Here is a 22,150-nt window from a genome sequence, read left to right as displayed (position 1 = left end):
GACAGCAACAAGTCACATTTGAGATCATGGTAGCAGAAAGCCTTCCAGTGTGACATGGTCAAGCTTTAGCTATATTGGTGAGTCATGGGAGTGTAGTGGGGACAGAGGCCACTGCAGCCGAGAAAAACAAGGAACTGCAAAGTCAGGGGGTTGTCTACTGCTTTCCCCTCTCTGACCCCAGACTAGGTCAGCGCAAGGTCTCCCTAAACTTGCTTGCCTGTACTCACCAGCCCTGTCCACATCTGTATCTCACATCTCCTCACCTTCTCCTTCTACCCCTTTGCCTGACTTTCTGTGATACTCCTCACAAGCCTCCAGAGGAGGCTGCTGCTTTTCCTCTTCTCTTTTCACACAAGAGACCGGCATGTTCCTTACCTGCCTTGGCCACTGTTTCTGACCCCCACTCCACAGCTTTCTCTTTCATCCCTTGGCCATTTACCAACTGCCCAGACATGACCCCACAACCCTCCAGCACTCTAGAGCCTGCGCCTGATGGCATTATCAGCCTTTCAACCTCAGTGTGACCAACCATTTAACCTCTTGTCCCTATGGTTCCTGCACCAGCCCCAGCCTTTGTCCCCATGCAGGGTGGTTGACTTTAAACTCACCTCCCTGATGTAAGATATGAATTTCCCTCTTTTCTTGCTTCTTCACTATGCCCCTCTCCTGTGTGTGCTCCTGTTCCTCATCCCTTTCAGAATCACTGCCCTTGAACTCCTTCTCTTCCTAGTCCTCCACTTTTCTTTCTTCTCCTAGTTCTCCTAACTTTGCTTGGCTCTCAGTCTGGATGCCCGCCACCAGTCATTTCAACCACGCGCAAGCCTGGCTCCGTGTCCCACTACAACTTGGCAGTACTTCTAATGAATTCCTTCCTGAGTCCCTGCTTCACTCCCCGCAGCAATCCCCGTGGGCCCCCTTGTGCCGCGCAAGCCTCCTGTCACACCCCTTCCCATCATTTTCTGCAGGCAAACTTGCCTCCCTTTTCTTCTGAGGAAACCAGGGACCCCTGACATGATTCTCTTCCCAACTCTTCTACTCTGGCTTAAACCTGCATTGTTTCTCTTGCCTGTCTTTATTCTTGTTGCTAAAGAGGAAGTATCTGGTCTCTTTTCTGCCATCAGATCCTCCTGATTCTACTCCTCTAGAAATCACTCTCTCCCTTCTTTCCTTTGCTTCCTTGGTTTTCCCCTCCAACCTAATTTTTCTAATTACAAATATGCTCATCTCCCGCATCCTTTAAAAAAAAACCTTCCTAGTAGTTCCTCTTGTTTATTGTCCTCTCCTTAACTACCTAGCTTTTTAAAAAACATTTTAATGTTTATTTATTTTTGAAAGAGAGAGAGAGACAGAGAGCGTGAGCAGAAGAAGGGGAAGAGAGAGAGGGAGACACAGAATCTGAAGCGGGCCCCAGGCTCTGAGCTGTCAGCATAGAGCCTGATGCAGGGCTTGAACCCATGAACCGTGAGATCATGACCTGAGCCGAAATCAGATAAACTCACTGAGCCACCCAGGTGCCCCTTAACTACCTAGCTTTTTGATGAAGAATACTGTTACTGTCTGCATCCATTTTCTCTGCCACCTCCTCTTTCTTTGCCCAGGTGCTGTGATGCCCACCTCCACCATTCTACTGAAACAGCCTCTCAAACAGGGGCTCATACAGTACTTCAGTCTAGCAGAGCTCAGACACTAGATCCCTCCATCTTCTTTACATAATGCTTCCATGTAAGCGCTCAACACATCTGTGTTTAAGAGTCGTATATTCTATTAGTCTGAGAATATATATGAAATGCAATTTCATTATGGGCCCAAATCTAAAGCCTTGAATCTGGCAAATAAGAATGTGAATTTATAGAAACATTTCCTAATGTACACAGGACAATATTTTGAACAGAGGTGCCTTGCTGTATCATAAAACCGAATTGCGCTTTCCCATAATATTCATGGTCTGAACCAAGCTAGGTTGTAGTAAATACCAAGGGGTATCCTAACCATTCTGCATTTCTCCTTCTGCTGCTTACTGGCAAGGTACAGAAGTAGCCGGTCTCACTTTGGCAACAATTGGTCCATTCATTAACATCAGCTTTTTCACAAAAGCACTTCTAATTTACACTAAACGCTCCTAAATTATAACTTCATCTATAACAGGAACCACATATTCTGTTTATCTGTTAGATTTTCTTTGCTCCAAGCATCGTGCCATGGAATCAGGATATGGTCAAATGTAGAGGCTGGTTATTTGCCAATCAATAGTAGCAGAGTATTCACCCTGTGATGATATTTGGTCAGACTCTGGAGGGGACACAAAGGTAAGTTAAGATGAACTCCCTGCCCTCAGGAGCTCACAGTCAAGTAGGAGAAACATGGCCTGGAGACCACAATTGGAGGGAGACAATGGTAAGTGTCATTCAGTGGGGCTCCTTTCTAGCCGCCAAGCAGGAGAGCCCCCTCAGAAGATCATCTTCTGAGAATGAGGTTTGAGCAAAAGCCAACAGATTTGATGTCTCTGAACATACCTGTTATTTAAGAAAAGCTCTCTTGAGAAAAGGATATTTTTATCTGAAAAAATCAGAAATCTCTGTAAACACAGCCTTCAGCAAATGCTAAGCCACTAAAGTCTTATTTAGAAGACTTTTATTTAGAAGGACCTTGTGAGTTTGTCAAAAATGAATTGTGTCATTTGTGTTTTTCTGGAGAGCGCCTTTTCTGTAGGCTAAATATTTTTGTTAAGGCATTCCTACCTCTTGGCATTGTGTCCATTTAGAGGCTTTATGACCAAAGAAAGGTTTCTGCAGGGGAGGCAGGGGCCCTATGGAGATAAAATGCCTTGTGTTTCCCTGCAGGAGGTCTAGCTCCCACAGACTAGTTTAATAGCCATCCATGCACTGAGAAGATCTTATCTCGTGTCCTATTGGTTCAGGGTCACTTGTTGGCTCACATTATATTGAAATGTGGGCAGAGAGAGGGAGTAATTTGTTAATGTCATGTAGGATGAACTTGGTTAGAAAGGGAAGTATACCCGCTTTATAATAACACAAGTGTTTCCTTGCTAATCCCTTGGCAGGTTCATTATCTGTGCAGCCCCAGGCAATGGTTAGCCTATCATGAAAGTGAAATTTAACCCTCAGCATGAAATTAATCCTCAAAGACTTATGTCTGCTCAGTCTAGAAATAATACATTCTAAGTGATTGTATAATCCCCGACTCTTTCTTTATGCATAGGTGTTAAATTGTAATCAAGATGTTACAGAGCATGCTAGGAAACTGATTTTTGTTTACTTGAGAAAACTGGACAAATCTATAAGAATAGAATAACCGATTTCCTAGCTTAAGGTTGTAGATGTAAACCTGATCTGGTGGGTTACCATTTGTTGGTGATCGTACTCATGTTTGCACTGCATTTTACCTGATCTCTCTCTATATATATATGATATGGATAAAGATTTTTTTTTTAAATATCACTTGGCAAGGAGGCTGTTTTCTTCAGCTCCTTGACATTTGACATGGAAAAACTGGGAAACGCTTTGAGAATGCCAAATGGGTGTAAATGGCTCCTTGTAGAGTCAGGAAACCTTTAACAAGGGTTTAAGAGTAAAAGGAAGTGGGGCTGTGTCCCTTTTCCTGTTTCACAAGTCAGGGTTTTATTCTTAGCCTTTTCATGAATCTTTCTTTCCAAGGTGTATGGGCAGTTAGAGGGAGAGAAGGAAGGAGAGGTTAGGATTGAGAAGGGGTGGAAGGAAGCCAATATTTACTGAGAAATATATGTACCAAGAGTTTTATATACATTGTCTTATTTAATCCTCACTTCAAATGGCAAGGTAGGTATCACTTTTCCAGATAAAGAAACAGAAAGGTTTAAATTTCCTGTCCCTAGTTCACACAATGGATCACTGCCATAGGCAGGATTTGAACCCAGGGCCTTCTCTACCTATGTGTATCCTTACCTTGCCAAACCCCTTATCAGATTTGTGTTCCAGATTTTGGTTCTCTCATGCCTGGCCTAATTTAACATCCTTTTTCACTACTGCTTCCTGTCAGTTGACATTGCCTGTCACTCTCCTATGGGAGGAAATGAAATTGGTCTGGCACAATTTTCCCTTCACAAAGCCAAGTTCAGTGGAAGCCAATGCCCTTTCCTAAGTAGATTCAAATCATCTATTGAATAATTTACTTTCACGTCTGCCTTTGTTCAACTACTTACCTCTTTTTGACTTTATATGTATCTTTTTTCCTAACTTCTAGAACATCCCTCCTAAGCTTTCGAAAATCATGTTTAGTCCTTAGGAAAAGGTTTTATCAGCCCTTACTGATGTACACATATTTCCTTTTAAAACCCTCTAACAAGGCTCTTTTCTGTGCTGGTTTAGCTTCCCATCCACCCATGAAAATACTCTGTTCACTGCCCCAGAACTGTCCTTCCTGGCATCACAGTTTAACTGCTTCAGATAAGTTTTCTCCATTTTAACTGCATCTAGTCTCCAATCCATCAACCCAATTTGTATATCCTATCTCCTTTAAGCGTTTATTTATTTTCTCTGTGTGTGTGTATAAAATTTATTTTAATAGTACTGTATATTTACTTTGAATTCCCTTCTCGTTGACTCTGATTTTTAAACTTCCTTGTATGTCATATTTTTTAGTATCCTTATGCCTGCCTGGGATAGTTTGCTGTAGGATTTTTAGACGACTTGAAAATTAACTTTAATGGTCTTATCTGGAAGTTTTACATTTTAGTGAAATACTAGTATTTCCCTCATTTTAAGCAAAGTGAAATTATTCAAACTCTGGTAAACAATGAACATTTATGTTAATAAAGTCAAAGTAGATTCTGATAAAGTGTTCTCTGTTTAATAGCACAAAAAAGGGTCCCATCCACTCTGTTTTCTGAGATTTATTTAGTTATTGTACAGTACCACAAGACATTCCTTTGAAGTGATGATTTTCACAAGGGTAGAAACATTTATAGTGTTTACAAAAATAATCTTAAAAAGGCATAAAGCTCCAAACAGGCAGTAAAAAATTGTTGCAAAGTAGATTCTTTTGAGTACCCAAGAATGCCTTCCTGTTGTCATTGTTTATAATTTTGTTTGTTTTAATTACTTCCCAATTGTCAGCTCACAGAAAAGCGTGAAAAGGTGTAATGATCACATTTAGATTAATTAATACAGAATATTATAGAAAATTGTTTTAACTCTTGAAAATCCCTCTACAACTATAAAAGTGCAAATGAGATTGTCCCTGCTGTTTCAGCCAGGGCTGTGAAGCTCAAAGCAATAGGGTATTTATAAGAAAATTCCAGACATAGCAGTGCTGCCATGATCCATATGACCCAAACTTTCCAGTTTTTGTCTCTTGTCCTGTCTAAGGAAAAACAAAAGGACATACCATGTAAGTTAGAAGATCTCAAATCATTGTTAAGATTCATTGTAATGAAGATATGTGTATTATTTTATAGAGTCATTAAGTTGCTTTGGAAGAAAAAAGCACTTTTTAATTTTCATTACACTCTGGTGATTTTCAGGTCACTATCTCTCTATAAACACTCCAACCTCTCTACAACACTGTCCTGAGAAACTGGCTGTTTCTGTTTTCCAGTAAGAGATTAGATTTTTTCTTTTAAGACTATAATGGAGCGCCTGAGTGGCTCAGTCAGTTCAACATCCAACTCTTGATTTCAGCTCAGGTCTTGATCTCACAGTTCGTGGGTCTGAGCCCCACATCAGGCTCTATGCTGACAGTGCTGAGCCTGCTTGGGATTCTCTCTCCCTCTCTCTCTGCCCCTTCTCCCACTTGTGCTCACTCTCTCTTTTTAAAAAATAAATAAACTTAAAAATAAAGACTATACTGACAATCCCTTATGTTCGGTTGATTCTATTTAATTGCTAGTTTTATCAAACTAGCAAAGACACAGGCATGGAAATGACTTCAGCCTATCTGTGTATTGATCTTTCTCAAATTTTATACTTGGAAAAGATCACACTGATTTCTTCAGCTGCAACTCAAATAGCTTGAAGGAAAAGAACATTGTGTATTTAAGAGCCTTTTCAATGTTCCTAATTTGGTTTGGAATTTAATCCAGTAGATTCCATTTTGGATTTCTCAGAAAACATTTTTGTCAGCCTTACAGGCACTGTGGCTTCATTCTAAGCTGATGCATCTTATGAAAGATTGTTCAAGGGACACCAAAGAGATATTTTCACCTTTGATCAATTCAAAACTGGCATAATAAGGTTATCTTGTGATGAAATTTATTTTATTTTAAACCTACATAAACAATTGAAATAATGAGAGACTATACAATAAGTGATACCAAGCTTATAAGAGGGGAACTGAATTTGAAATTCAGGATAGTTTTCTAACTCTTGTACCTACTCTGTGTACTAGAGATGTTTCCCCACAAATGCTGCATATATCAAAATGAAACTGTATGCCAAAAAAAAAATATTGTATTAGCTTTAGATCTTAGCTTTTAAGCCTGAACTTTCCGATCAAAATATAATGGAAGTGGGACACCTGGGTGGCTCAGTCAGTTAAGCATCTGACTTCAGCTCAAGTCATGATCTCGTGGTTCATGAGTTCAAGCCCCACATCGGGCTCTATGCTGACAGCTCACAGAGCCTGGAGCCTGCTTCAGATTCTGTGTCTCCCTCTCTCTCTGCCCCTTCCCCACTCATCTCTCTCTCAAAAATAAGTAAAACATTAAAAAAAAATTTTAAATAGAATGGAAGACATAAACATAATTTGAAATTTGCTCTTACCCACATATTAGAAAGAAAAAGGACATGCTTGCTATAATACATCTTCTGGGATGCAACAGATAAAGTGCAGTACTAGAAAAACAATGAAGTTATATTTAATGGAACAATGTTTTACATTTCTTTAGCTCTAAATTTAAATCTAAATTAATTAAAATAAAATAAATTCATTTCCTCAGTTGCACTAAGCATATTTCAACTGCTCCCTAGCCACATGTGACTAGTGATTTCCATTTTGGACAGTGCAAATTTAAGCCTTTGTGGAATTTACTCAAACTATAGTGTAATTTTAATGGCCATTTTGTAGGTAGTTCCTATGTAGAAGAAACATGATAAAATAAAGATAATCTACTTTGATATGTCCACTAGAAACCAGCATAAATAAAATGCTTTTGTGCTGAACTGATTTCTAAGGGCACTTTTCCCCCGTTATTTTAGTTATGCATGTGTGTGTGCTGGAAGGTTTGGGGGGTGGGGGTGCTGTGACTATATGATCAATCTATGACTTTAGAAAACAGATAACCATCTCCCATTTTGAATCCCATCACGAAGTCCTACTTAATCTAAGCTTCTGCATATATCCCAATCATGAAATTGATGATGAGGGATATTGAAGAGTAGATAGTGTGGGTTTCCTATGGTATAGGGCAGGGTAATAACATTCCTTAGCAGTATATTAAGTTGGAAAAATAACTATCCTACAATATTAACCTTCTTTGAGTTTATATAAAACATTCAACTTTAAGAAGAGTGAAAGAATATATTTTCTTCCATTTTGTCTTCTCCCAGGAGAGGAATGAGAGTACTTTCTAGTTCCTCTTTTCCTGAAATGGGAAAAAGGATAAAACTGTTACAATATACTTACTCATATAGTAGGATACAATATTGGAAAAAAAAATCCTTAAAATGGAATGTTTGGATTCTGTACGTGGATACTCACAACATCTTTATAATGCTTTAAGTTAGGCACTTTATCAAAACTGCTTGTGTAAGGCACTTTTCACATTGAGTGGAAGTGTTGAGATGTTTGGTATATAATAATTTCTGATTACATTGTGTGCTTATGTAGCATCTTTTGCCGGATACTAATGACAATAAAAAGAATGTGAATGATACCCCCCCAAAAAAAAAGTCAAAGAGAAAATTGATTAGTTCTTTGGATGCGAATATTGTATGACATACCCATGGCATATCCAGGTTGGTACAAAGATGTTTCTCCCCCTAAAAAATAACATGGCAAAAGCACTAATCTGTGGTTATTTCTACTTTTTGTCCTATTTTGTTTTTATGAACATTTCCATTTTGAAATCTAAAGACTCGAATTCTAAATGGTATAGTAGGAACACACACTGTTCACAATACACAATCCTGTAGAAAGCAATAATGTGCTCTTTCAGTTCTAAGGTAATCCACTGGGGGGGAGGGGGAATACAATAGCAGATGGTGGCAATTATATAGCTGAATAGGAGTGGGGAAAAAAAGGGGATATTCTACCAGAAGATTTGAAGATGTATTATTTGTAGACGTGTTTGAGATACCTGAAAACTTCCTCTTTCTCTGCAAGTTGCCATTACTCACAGGCTCAAAGGGGTGGGCTTGAGGTCATGCTTGCACAATAACTCCGTCCCGTGGACATGGCTAAGACAGCCAGTGGTAGACGGCTGACGCCTTCAAGAATTTTAACTAGGATATGGTTTTGCAGTGAGAGAACCAACAGGAAAGAGGTAGTTCTCTCAAATTAGGACAATTTGAAGAGGGTTTATAAATGGATTCACAACAAAAGTATGGGCAGGGTATAAAGAAATTACATGGAAGAGTTCAGGATCCTGAGGCTACCAGCAGCAGGAGGTAAAGCTGTCACTACCTCTAAGCTCAAAGGCATGCCTGAAGGGAAAGGTTACCCAAATTTGAAAGATGAAAGTCGTGAAGAGAGGGCTTCTTGAGCGGGGCAGTGAACTTCTGTTGACAGAGACAAGGCTGAAGAAACCTCACAGGAAGGAACCAGACAAATAAATATCCCAAATTCATCTTCCTCCCTTCCTCCTGTCACCTGTCAGGGCTTCTCATTGACCAAATCCAACTGGAAGGCAGAGAACATAGGGTTTATTTGATGTAATCAATTCAGATCACCTCTCAGGTCAACAAACAGGGTGGAAAAGGATGGGGAGTGTGTTTGGAGGAGCAAATGAAAGGTATTTGGCTCGCATAGTGGCAGAAAGGAGTTACTGGTGGGCACTAGGTTTGTGTCGTATTACACTATGGCTGGGTAGCTATATCAAAGTCAGTGCATCTGTAGGGGAGCAGGAAACATGAATAACCAGAAAGAACTGGTCTACAGAGAGAGGCAAAGACATAGTACAGTGTTGGTCCTTGGCTCAGTTAAGGCAAATCTAGGTACAATAACAAATAAACCCCTAAATTTCAGTATTTATCCCAATAAAGTATACTGATACAATAGTTCAATGTGAGTATTACCAAATGGTAGAAGGTGTTCCTCAGTGTGTGATACAGGGATACAGTCTCCTTCCACCTTGTGACTATACGCCCACTAAAGCTTTGGAGTCCTCTGCTTGCTTCTTGCAGGTGATGCAGATTTGATGTTATGTGTAACTAGTGTTGATATAAGATGTATCTTGCAAAGTACATTGCAGGTGAAACAGAAGAGAGAATGAAGAAACCCCACTCATTATTTTAAAATCTCAATCTGGAAGTGACACATCGCTTCACTTAGATTCCACTAAAAAAGAACTAGTCACATGATCTACACCTGGATGTACTGGGGGCTGGGGATGTACTTACTATCTGACTGTGTAGGCATTTCTCCAAATCAACTTCACACAATGAAAAAAGGAGCAGGAGATTTTAGTGTACTGCTTATCGCTTCTGCCACAGTCCCTGATGGATTCCCCTGTTCCAGTCCCAGTTCCCAGGAGACCTCATTATACTTCCTTGTCACACATGGTCTCTGTAATAACCACTTCCTCCCTCATGTGAGTTACCTTGAGACATGGCAGCCCCTAGCAACCAAAGCCCTTGGCGAAGCCATGTTCATTTAGGATAGTTATTGCAATATAATAAGAAAGTCATCTGTTTATACCTTTAAATTTCTAGAATGTTTAAACTTGAGATTTTTAAGAAAATTGTCTTTATCTTATTTCTATCCCAAAGTGTAATGTCTTCACTTGTGTATTTGTTTACCTGTGGGAAATTTTTGTCTTCAGTCATACAAACGTTCAGACATTGTACAGCTTTGTAATTCTCTTGATAGTTAGCCGAAACTGAATCTGACACAAGTAATATTACTAAAAATATGTACACGCTTGAACCAGTCTTCATTTTGCAAAAAGTTCTCTTGGCATCACATTTAAAGTTGTGAATATACTGACTTCACCATTGAAAATACTCATTTCTCCCCTTCCTTTATTCCAAAAGTTGTCTACATTCAAGGGAATGGAAAAAAAAGCAGGAATACCTGCCAACTATTCTATAAATTATATCAAGATTTTTTTAATAGACATTTCAAAGTATGGAATTGCAGCTGTCTCGTGATTTCTGCCAGAATTTGACCTAACACACATGAGTAAGAGTAGGCTTAGCAGTTCCAAAAGTATTTGTACTGGGAAGTAGAACCCTTTGCAGTGGTGCTTTCTCTTTCTTTCTGTCTTCTTTGCTTCCTTGCTTCTTTCCTTTCCTTTCCTTTCCTTTCCTTTCCTTTCCTTTCCTTTCCTTTCCTTTCCTTCCCTTCCCTTTCCCTTTCCCTTTCCCTTTCCCTTTCTTTTCCTTTCTATAGTCCTTTCTCCTCTCTCCCCCAAAAGGTATAGTACAGTACCATCAGAGCCAACAGAAAACCACAGTGATTTGGTCAGAATTCTGAAAAATATAGGTTTTTTTAAAGGGATATTTTCCTCAAATTTTCAAACTAAACATGCATTTATGAGAATCTAAATAACAGACACCACATAGTTCATAATGCAAAAGTGGAAAATGTACCAAAAAATAAAAAAAAGGGCATTTCGGGGGGAAGAAACAAACAGAAACCACAAAACAAATAAGGGAACAGAATGAAGAAGGAATAATTATGGCTGGCATCAGCTGTGCTTTGTGTCATCCTCATCTTCCTTGTCATCAGTTATAAATTAGTTCTTGTTCAGCTTCCAGGAGTGACAGGACTCTCTATTAAATGCACAGAGTAGAAGGATCCTGAAGGGATAGGAGCACATGGCAGCAAGGCTGTCTTCCCATGAGTGGGACAGACTGTACCTGCCTGAGCTCCTCCACTGGGCCTGACCACTGAGCCTAGGAAAGAGGAAAATGGAGGCTGCCTGCCCCCTTCCCTCCTCTCAGGACAGCCCATTCTCAGGGAAAGTTCAAACTCAGCCAGAGGCCACTTATCTCAGAACCTCAACTCTGGCACAGAGCTGAGAAACAAACCACTTACGGAAAATGGTCTCTGAACAGCCAAAATAGATGTTACCAAGGCCAGGCACTGGTGCTCATGAACTTGACTCATAGTATGACCCCTGCAGCCCTCACTAAGAGCCATGACCAAGCTGGGTTATCTCATCCTTCATTCACTTCTGGTCCTAGGTGGTGAGTTAAAGGTCACAGGAGGAATGCAGGAGAGAAAAGGAGGTGGAGGAGATGGAAGCAGGAAGAGTGTCTTAGGGGCAGACACAGTGATGTGCAAGCAATGATTGCTCATCGCATAGCAATAAGGGACAGAACAAAACCATACAGAGAAAACAAAGAACCAGAAATGCACTGTGAGGTCATTAGTGTAGGGACTGGCCTGCTCAAGCCTTGGAAGGCCTGAGCAGATCCCAGTGTAACAGCACAGAAGGATAATTCCCATTCAGAAGGCCCCTCTGACACCAGGCGCTATGAACATGCTACGGGAGGCTTCCTAAGTGCTATTCAAGGATGCAAGCAAGAATACGACAAATCTGGGAAGACTTACCCATTTTATGTTTTAATGCTACAGGTTTGTCTCCTATTAGAATGCAAACTTCTGTGACAGGGTCAGTGTCTGAGTTAACCAGTCTTAACATGTAAGTGTCCAGTACAGAGCAGGCGCTCAATAAACGTTAGGTGGCTTGAATTCTTGTTGTAAATTTCACTGTTCCAGAACACTTTTTGCTCTTCTATACTCAATGATAAGGTTTTACTTGTGGAGAAAAGAGCTAAAAGCCCCAATGTTTAAATTTAATCTTCATACTTAGAATTCATGATAACAAATGCAAGTGAGTAAAGTTTTATTGGACACAACCAGAACTCACCCTAGAAAAAGTTTGCACTTGATCTTAGCCAAAAGGCTGAGAAGCAATAACCCTAGCAAAAGTTTGAAGAAGGTTTAACTCTTAATGTGTTCAGTGCAGATTTCTCACTTGGGTCTCATTTGAAATGAATGCCTTGTGTTTAGTCTTTAACATTTTAAGGAACCTACATTAGCCAAGATACCCAATTAATCTGGATCTTAATTCATAGAGAGCTAGGGTGTTTTTTTTTAAGATAATTGTTTTAAAATTCAAAGTTACATTTATGTAAAAGCTGCTAGTTGGAATAAGATCATCATTATATGAAATTAAATGACTGGATCTGTCTTGAAGTGCTTTGTTACCCGCCAAACTATCCACCTGTAATTTGGCCAAAAACATTAGTTGTCTTTTATTAAATATTTGGTTAATTGGTAAAACACCGTTTCCTGTACAAGTTCTGTGGCCAACTTAGGCCTGCTCTTGGGTGGGAATAATTTAGGCATCTCTTCTGCTGCCAGTGCTCTAAGTGATTTTTAATTATTTTTAACATGTTATTTGATGGTAATTATGAAACCACACCCTTCCACTGGGGCTCTCTTGAGCATGGGTTCATGTCATAATGGAATTTTCAATGGAATATAGTTGAGCAAAAGAGAGAGAGCTAGAGAGAGAGATGAGAGAGGGTGGGGCTTGGGTGGAGAGAGATAGGAGAAGTTACAGAGTTAGTTGATATTGACCTTGACAGTGTTCTCCAGGCAGACAATAAGCTGTTAATCACTTGGGGGAAAAAAACTCATAGAATAGATGCTAAATAAGTATAGAAAGATTTTTTTTTTTGGTCCAGAATATATCAATCGAGTTGTCTACAATGAGAGACCTGAAAGGAATCACATGATGTCTTGTTCTTCAAATAAGACTGCATCTGAATTCTTCCACAAAGATGTCTATCCCACCTCCCCCATGAGAGATCTCTCTCCACCCACAGTCTATACTCCTGACAATGAGGGATCAAATCACATTACCATAATCAGTTCATCTCTGAAACTGTTCTGGCTCTCCCTAAAACAGTTCATTCAGTGCTGAGTTTTTAATAGTTTTAGAGATAAACCTCAAAGTCAGTTGGGTGGCATGCAAGTAACTATGCCCTTTTTAACAAATGAAAAAAGCTTGAGTTTAGGGAAGTAATTTTACCAGGCATTCTCTGAACTAGAGACAAAAATTTTCAAAACCGGTGAGAGATTTCAGGGAAACCTATTCCCTCTAGTCTGGTGCCTTTCTACCTCCAAGCTGATGCTTTTTCTTTTACCCTTTTTCAAGTGATTTTTTACCCTACAAATGTAAGGAACCGTGAAACTAAGGAGCACCCTCAAATGAGATCACATATACAAAAATGCTCTCGGGGTGCCTGGGTAGCTCAGTCAGTTAGGCATCCGACTTCTGCTCAGGTCGTGATCTCACCGTTCGTGGCCTCGAGCCCCATGTCAGGCTCTGTGCTGACAGCTTGGAGTCTGGATCCTGCTTCGGGCTCTGTGTCTCCTTCTCTTTTTCTGTCCCTCCCCCACTCACGCTGTGTCTCTTCTATCTGTATCTCAAAAATAAACATTAAGAAAAATTTTTAAAAAACACTAAAATAAAAAAGCAATAAAAATGCTCTCAAAGTTGAAAGTGATTTACAAGTAAGCAGTATGATTACCACTTTTTTTGTCATTCTGGGGTCCTATCCACCTATAAAATGCTTTTGAAAACTCTGTCCTCATTTGGAACCAATAACAACTGATCCAAATCTTTGTAACATATGAGGTCAATCTTGGTATAAAGTTAAAACTTCCCTTGAAATTTTCCTCAACTATGATAAGCATAAGCATGTTTTCTTCTTTACTAGCCAAGTTTATTATCTCCATTCCCCAAATTTCTTTCTAGCATAAGCATTTATGCTTATGAATACAAAGAAACCACCCACTCTCTTAATCGTTCTTTCTTTGACATTATTGAAAGACATCCTTCCTTATCAGTGCTAAATAAACCATAAAATAGGCACATTTGATCAGTTAAAATAAAATGGAATGGCATATTAGGTCTCTAGGGACTTTATATTCTCTGACATTCTCCCTCCCTGAGACCCCTGGCTTATGGTCTCTAGTGCATAATTAAGTTTATGTGAAGTGGCTCAGTTCCCAGGACAAGTAGGGTTCTGGTAGATTTGACTGCTTTTGAATTCTCTGTCCTGGAAATCTTTTACCGTGGCTAGACACCAAGAACTTCCATCTCATCGTAAGCAACGAGCTGAGGTTCAACAGGTGAGAATGATGTCATGTTGTCCTCTGTCACCAGGCAGTAGGTGCTATTTGATGGACATTAGGAAAACCTGTCGACCCAAGGAGGTAGGTGGGGAGGCTTGGTGAAAGAAAGAACATAGCTAACTTTTTTTGGAGGGAAGAATCTAATTTTTTCAAACTATAATTATTTGAGGAATATGGAAAAACAATGATACTTATCAAGACTGTGGTAATTTTAGTATTTGATTGCTGAAGCTGATGTATCCCTCTCTACTCTCATTACCTTGTTAATGGGTTATTTTCCAACCTGTGATCCATCCTTCCCTCACTTCCCAAGTGTGATTTGATTTCATGCTAATTAACCACTGTAATGGCCAACCTACATCAGTGCACTTGGGAAAATGTAGGTAGGTGCGTCTGGTCATTTGTTGACACTAAATGTGAAGTTTAATTGAATATATGCATACACACACATATGTATCTTCAAAGAGTGACAGCACTATATTATGATGTTATAAGCATAATTTGATAATATGGCATGTATTTTACAAAGCAAAATACTGAAAGTCATGCTAGTCAGGCATTTGTTTAATTAAGACCAATTTATGCTTGGAGCATTTTAATTATACAGCTATGTCAATTAGCCTGTTTTATTGCTTGTGGTTTTACATTATTAGAGTTAAGCTGTAATCTCTAATGATCATTTGTCTCTGACTTGTTAACCAGCATATTGTCATTAAAATAAATTTCAGAATTATATTGTCAGTGTTCTTAGTTATTATCCCATAAGTAATATAAACAACTGGAAGAACATGTGCCAGATGGTAGAATCAACTGTCTTATCATGATTCCATTTTACAATGTCAAATTTTGCACGGATTCTAAATGCTAGGAAGACCATATGTCTTACAATTGTGTAAGATGCATAAAACTAGATCTATTTCATCACACTAATCAGGGACACATAGGTACATGTTTACTGTAACAAAACTTGTGGTTGGCAAAATGATGAAACCTTTATAGGATATTTAAGTGTGTGATTCAAGTGTGAATTGAAAAATGTACAGTCACAGAACATCAGACTTTAAATCTCCCTGGCTTGTGAAAGGAGACTGCAATTAGATGTGTCTAGGATCACAGGAAATTACTTAAAGTATAATCAGGCTATCTGGGTTGATCTGATATTTCAGAGAGATAATATTTTTGAGGCTCTGTTCAAAAGCATGTTCAAAATTACATGGCACAGAAGATTTCTCTTGCTTTTGTGGCCTTGCCAAGATGTGTTACCTTATCTGTAGTAATTATCGAGGCTGACTGAGCACTCCAGGTTACATATTTCTTCAAATTATAAACTGTTTTATAATAACATAGAGAAATTTATTGGGGTCCTTTACAGTATCATAAACACTAAGCCAAAGCATAGCCCCGCCCACCTACACCTACTAAAGACATTCAGACTTTAAACAGGCAAAGGACATCTTAATTTTTACCAGGCATTTGTCTTTATTTCTTTTCTAAGGAGACTTTCTCAGAGCAATGACTGTGCAACATTCAGGAAAAATATCTTTCTTTTCCCTGAATTTTTAGAATAATTTGATAAGCAGCCAAATATGTAAGGGTACAGCTTTTGAACTTCGGTCGGTGGTCACTGCTCAGACAGAGCCAAACCCATGACCCTTGTGGATTTGTTAGCATTATTTTAGGGTGCTAATTGATGCCAGGCCTAGGTTGTGAACCCAGCAAGCAAAGGCAGTGCTTTAAATTGCAGGCGAACTTAGTTCCCAGAATCTTTAACACTTGTAGTCTGCCTTATTTTATAACTAACTACTAACATCTTGCCCTCCCTCCACTTGTTTGTTCTGTTCTAGAGGACAGGATCTGTGGCTTATTCATCTCTGTGTCTCTCATGCAGATGGGGATCTCAGGAAATGTTGAGGCAGAAATCTGTGTTTGGAACTGTAAACCACACCCTTCCGACCTGATTAAAGGACTCTTGAGCTCATCATTGCCAAGACAGTGCTATGAGGATTATTGTTATATTTAATCTAAAGTAAAACAGAATACCCATAGCTAACATTTTTTCGAGAAATGTTCAAAGAAAACTTTTCTCCCCAGCACTTGTTAAAGAAAACTGATGGAATCGTCTCTCAAATCAGTAGCCTCATCTCCCCACCATCTGATGTGGTCTTTCTGCAGGGATGACAAATGCAGAGACCCCATTCCCCTCCAGTTCAGTGCTTAGCCTTCTGTGGAAACTGGGTATTTCTTTTCTTGGGGCAGCCTCAGTGGAAGGTGATTTTTCAGAGTACAGGAAACAAATATACATGGTGGCAGTTTTTCTAAAGATGTGCTTCCTGGGGCCCTTTTCCCAAAGTTTGTAAGGTAGGTGTGTACACGTATGCTTCAAAGCCTCAGACATGTCTTTGCATGTTCGGTGTGACTTTGGCCATGTTCAACCAACCAGTGAGAAAGCAAACATACTTCATAGGAAAAACATTTTATTTCTGTAAGATAGGCTAATTACAGTGAATTAAAATCTTTATTTAATCTTCCTACAGTTATCCTCTTAATGTGTTCTGTAATTGCAAACCTTTAGTCTTTTAATCTCTGGTTCATTAGTGGGTTTCTTAAGTGTTTATTAAGAAGCATGTGTAACATTCTGGTAATTACTAATAATCTTTGTTCATAGCACATTTGCAAAGATCTTGGCAGCGAGTTTCTTTAGATTCATCACCACTTATTATCAGTGTACAATTTTTATTAGCAGTCTCCCACCTCTATAAAATATGGAATTGGGGCTTTACAAAACAAAATGAAATGTGTCTTCTTTCTTATGGCTAACAAACTCAGGTATAACTCTGTGTGTCACTGTCCCTCCAAAATCAAAGAGTCCTCTAATGTCTGCTCTCCCCATTATACTGCTGAGGAGAAAGGCAAAGAAGGATTAAACTACAAACCTCACTGGTTTTCACTGCTTATTGGTGGCTACACTCAATAAATTGTAACTGGTAGCTCCTGGTCTGTGGCTCAGTTCCCCAAACTTCCTCACTTTTGACACAAAGTTGTCATTTTTATGTAACCTATAGCATAATGGTAGCATACATACAATTAATTCCACTCAGGAAAAATGTGCCACCCTGGGCCATCTTTGGTGGCGCAGGTACCCTGCATCCCCACTGGGAACAAGACAAACCTTTCTGCCTCCTCTTGGATAGCTGAAATCTTTTTAAAGGGACAAGATCTGAGAGACAACATCTCACATTCAAAGCTACACTAAGGATAAATGGTGTGAATGCTTTTCTGAGAGTGGAGTTGAAGGGAGGAAGGTAGGAGAGAGCACAAGAATTCTATTGAACTGCAAAATCACCTGGAGATGATGCAAGAGCTAAACTTCACCTTCTGACAGCTTTGCTTGGGATTAATAGCAGTACCAAAGGGATGGCTTGGAATGGCTTCCACCCCCTCCCAAATCTCCATCAGCTCCCTATCCTAAAGCACTACAAATAATCACAAGATCGAACTAAAAAGCAGAGTGTATGCTATGCAAATATAGCTTCAGGACAAATGTCATCATCTGCCCCAGTCTGACTCTTTGCAACTCAACTTCCAGCCTTCATATAAATGCACTATAAATTATATATACACGTACATATATACTTATACGTGTGTCTGTATGTGTGTGTCCTGAAGCCTCCACACCCCAGTATAGATACCATCAGGCATCAGTATTTTTTTAAGATGATAGATAGAAAATTAATTCGCAGATGAAGGCACTGCATAGATTTGAGATTTTGAGATTTTCAAACAATCTGATCCTACAGCCTTTAAGGGAGCAAAGCCATTTTATCTCTCACAGACATATCTTTTTTATGGCCACAACTTAAGAAGAGCTCAGACAAGCCGAGTGCCTAAACTGGCATTTCTCACTGTGCTAAGAATCAACAACAGGCTAGTTTGAAATTTGGTATCACTGGCTAAGCACACAACTAAGCCAGTGGGAAATCCTGCAGTAATGGTTCTCCAGTTTAGAGAAAAATAAATATTTTAGTGAGTGAGAACATTCTCCAGCTTTTAAAAATATGTTGTACATTTGTTTTCGAATGTTGAGCCGCCCTTACTTGCGCTGGTGGTTACCACAGAAACCCGCTTCATGTTTATGGCATGATCGATGACAGGGCTGTTCCCTCCATTTGTAGGACTATGAAGTACTGTGCTCCCTGGCACCACAGCAGATAGGATTGCTGGCTCCTGGACAATGAGGCATACGTAGGGTTTGCGCCACATGCCTTTCTGTGTGTTTCATCCTGACTGGATGTTAGGCACTGAATACTTCTCAAGTGTTCCTCCACTGTCCAATTTGCCGGTTTGGCAGCAAGTTTTCATTCTAATAAGAGAAGTTTCTCAGATGGAGATTCCAGATGTGTCCAAGCTGCTTTTATTAGGACAATGGAAAGGTCCAACCTTTTCTTCTAAATACAATCAAGGGTAGTGTGGCTTGGCCTTTGTAATTTTACAAAGAGTTGTATTATGTAACTGGAAAATTGTCTCCCCGGGCATAGAGAGAATTTGTTAGAACAGCATGCAGTTTGGAATAATGCTGACGTAAAGTTTCAATCCAAGAGAGCAACCTTTTAAGTTGCTGGAACACAGTAAAGGGGAAGAAGGAAATTGCTGTTTTCCATGATTGACCAAAATGCACGATAATTGTATCAGCTTGAAACAGATTCCTTAGAAGAACTGATAACTCTGTGATCCGAATAAGCCATGTGTAGTAGAACTAAATACTGCATGCACTTTCTCTGCAAAGTGTAGACACGCCGTATTTGAGATGTGCAGCAAAAGAGACAGCTGTGCTTGCCTGTTTAATGGGACTCCAGCTCCTTTAGCATAGTAAAGAATGGCGGTGGCTTTACTGAGGAATTCGTATTTACCATACCTGCTCATCCTTTTGCACTGCCTTACAACACTCCTTGTGGACCCTTCTCGTGTAATGTTATTTTGATGTCACCACTCCTGTTTGTAATTAACACAGCGTCACTCATCAGTCAGCTTCTAAGTGGAACACTCCTTACAGATTCCACTAACTGTTCTTGTTGCCTCTTCTAAACTGGATGGGGAAAATTTAATCACAGATATTTAGCCCAAAGATAGCCTTCCCATTTTCCCTCTTCTCTCCAGTGTCTCTACATAGTGCTATTTTCTGTCAGCTACAGTCCACCTATAGACAGGAGATCACCTCCAAAAAGAGTAGTAGTATTTATTCAATGCCAGTAAAACTCCTTTGCTGACATTGGATATCCCAAAACACTGTTATTACTTGCATATTGTAATCATATGTTTGCACAGCTCCTTCACCTAAGTATAAGCTTCTAAAGGGAAGGATTGTGTCTTATTTCTGTATAATGCCCCAAATAGTGGAATACTAATACATGCGAAGTGTTCAAAAACTCTAATTAACTGCATGAATGGCAGATTAGAAATATTATCTATGAAGAAATATTATCTATTCAGATTCTATGAAAAGGAAGAAGTTACAGCTAGCAAGTAAAGTGCCTAGATTTCCTAGAGCAAAGTTAGATAACTAGTTAATTATGAAATAGCAGCACTCTGGGTTCATCTTGGTGTAAGCTGACAGAAGATCTTCTTCGATGTTACCCAAGCACACAGACATCGTAGACAAAGCTGATGTCTCTAACTCCAGCAGTGAAAGAGGGGCTAAGGTCATTAGTATGCACTTGCTTTGGTCCCTCTGCTGACTCATTTATAGTCCCTTCTAGAACCGGGGTCACATAACTGTGAGATGGCCATGCAGAGTTAACTGAAGTACTCAGCTGAGGAGCAGGAAGAGGTCAAATGGTCTATATTGGGCTTTGACTTTATCTCATAAATTTCCTCCCCCAACACACTCAGGTCGCCACCCACCCTGAGCAACTGAATGCCCCAGCAGAGTCCTGTACCACCTGTCCTGAAGGAAATGTGGAAGGTTGCCATGGTGGGGGATCTCTTCCTTCACTTCTCTTAAAAGGACAACTTTCCCTCACTGGCCTTTGTTTCATTTCCCCACCTGGAATGCTTTCTCATGCTTACTCTTTTTGCCTCTGAATCCTATAGGACCAGCTCAAATCCCTTTTCCTTCCTGAAATCCTTCCTGCCCTCTGCAGAAAGCAGTACTTTCTCCCTCTGATGAACACCTGGGCAGTTTGGTGCAGATGCTATTTGACATTATGGATATTTTTCTTTACCTTATAAGTCATTTTTCTCATTCATTTATTTATTATGCCCTTTACAGTGAGGATAATGCCCTGAGTTTTTATAAAACTTGTAGATCTTATTTCATATGACAATTATTTTAAAAAATACTTGGTAATTTGGGGGGAAAAGCATCTAGAAGGGAATTTGATAGAGGTAAATGAATTTAATGAAAATTATTACAGAGAGTATGAGAAAAATCTATGAACATGTAATACTATTATAATATATAAAACTATTTTAAATTGTTTTCTTTAAAGAACAGTTAGAGAAGAATCTTGGCTTTCCCAACTAGGACATAAGAAAATGTTTCATACTCAGCTATGAATATAGGTTACAAATATGCAAATGGAGAGATGGAGATTCTTTTTCACACTAGAATCGGCATTGTGTTTTGGAAATCACTGTCTATGTTATTTGTATTTGTAGTATGAACAAATTTTATGCAAAGTTATTTGTTGTGTGAGTGTACATGTATTTTTCTTATTGTACTATTTTGTGTTTAGGTTTAATTCATTTGTATCCAGAGTACCAAGTTATCTCATCTATGTGCAGTAGTCCAGAAATATCAAACATGGTCCACCTACGTGACCATCAAATCATGTTTTTGATTATAGACAGAACCACTTACTGAACATTCTGGATCAGTGGTTATGCACACACCAAATGTACCTCTAGACCCAGAATAGTTTAAATGAGTTGGCTGTATTGATCCACGAGCTTCTGATGAGCTCAATACAATTCAAATTTTAGAGATATAATTCTTGTCTAAAAATGAACCTTCTTGGGGTGCCTGGATGGCTCAGTCGGTTGAGCGTCCGATTCTTGATTTTGGCTCAGGTCGTGATCCCAAGGTCATGGGATCGCAGGGAGCCTGCTTAAGATTCTCTCCCTTGCTCACACACACATTCTCTCTCTCTCTCAAAAATAAAAAATTTTTAAAAAATTAAGAATTAAAAAATTTAACCTTCTAAAAATGATCACGTTAATAGAGGTGTAAATTTGACAAACAAAACCATCGTGAATATTAAGGACATTGTTTAATTTTGGCAATAGTAGAATATTGCTTTATGTGTTGAAGAGGATCAAGAAGGAGTCATGTTGAATGTATCATAAAACACACACACACACACACACACATTTATTTAAAGAGAAAAAGGATTACTCAACAAGCTTACCCCTTTCTTTACATTTCTGTTGCCTCCATTCATATTCTGGCATTATTATCTTCACTTAGATCATCCTATTGCCTTCATGGTTGTTCTGCCCTCCATACTGCCATTCCAATCCACCCAATCAGGCAGTAAATATTTTTGTAGTTATTTGTATGTGGTCTGCTGGGAGAACTCTACTGGACTACTCAACTTCCTCCATCTCAGAATGGCTACCCTCCCGCACGATTATATTCAGCAACTCTCCGCTCTCCAAATCAAATGTAATCTAGCCTCACTTTCCAGTCTTATAGTAGACTCATTCCTTTCCTATGCCCAGCTGTTTCAATCAAAGTGAAATATTAACTCTTTTCTGTGATATATGTATCCGTTTTCAGCATAATTCCCTGTGGCCTAGAGCCATAAAATACATTATTCTTAGAGGTAGAATCATAAATCCAACAATC

General features: G+C 39.2%; 1 protein-coding gene across 9 annotated transcripts in view; it reads left to right on the top strand.

Annotated features, from left to right (window-relative positions):
- SLC25A21 (solute carrier family 25 member 21) overlaps positions 1-22,150 on the top strand; it is a 485,208-nt gene that overhangs the window by 323,385 nt on the left and 139,673 nt on the right. The window lies entirely within an intron of this gene.

This window comes from Acinonyx jubatus, chromosome B3 (genome assembly GCF_027475565.1).
Source record: "Acinonyx jubatus isolate Ajub_Pintada_27869175 chromosome B3, VMU_Ajub_asm_v1.0, whole genome shotgun sequence".
NCBI lineage: Eukaryota > Metazoa > Chordata > Mammalia > Carnivora > Felidae > Acinonyx > Acinonyx jubatus.
The sequence above is the reverse complement of the archived record's forward strand: the minus strand, read 5'-3'. Positions and strand labels throughout refer to the sequence as shown.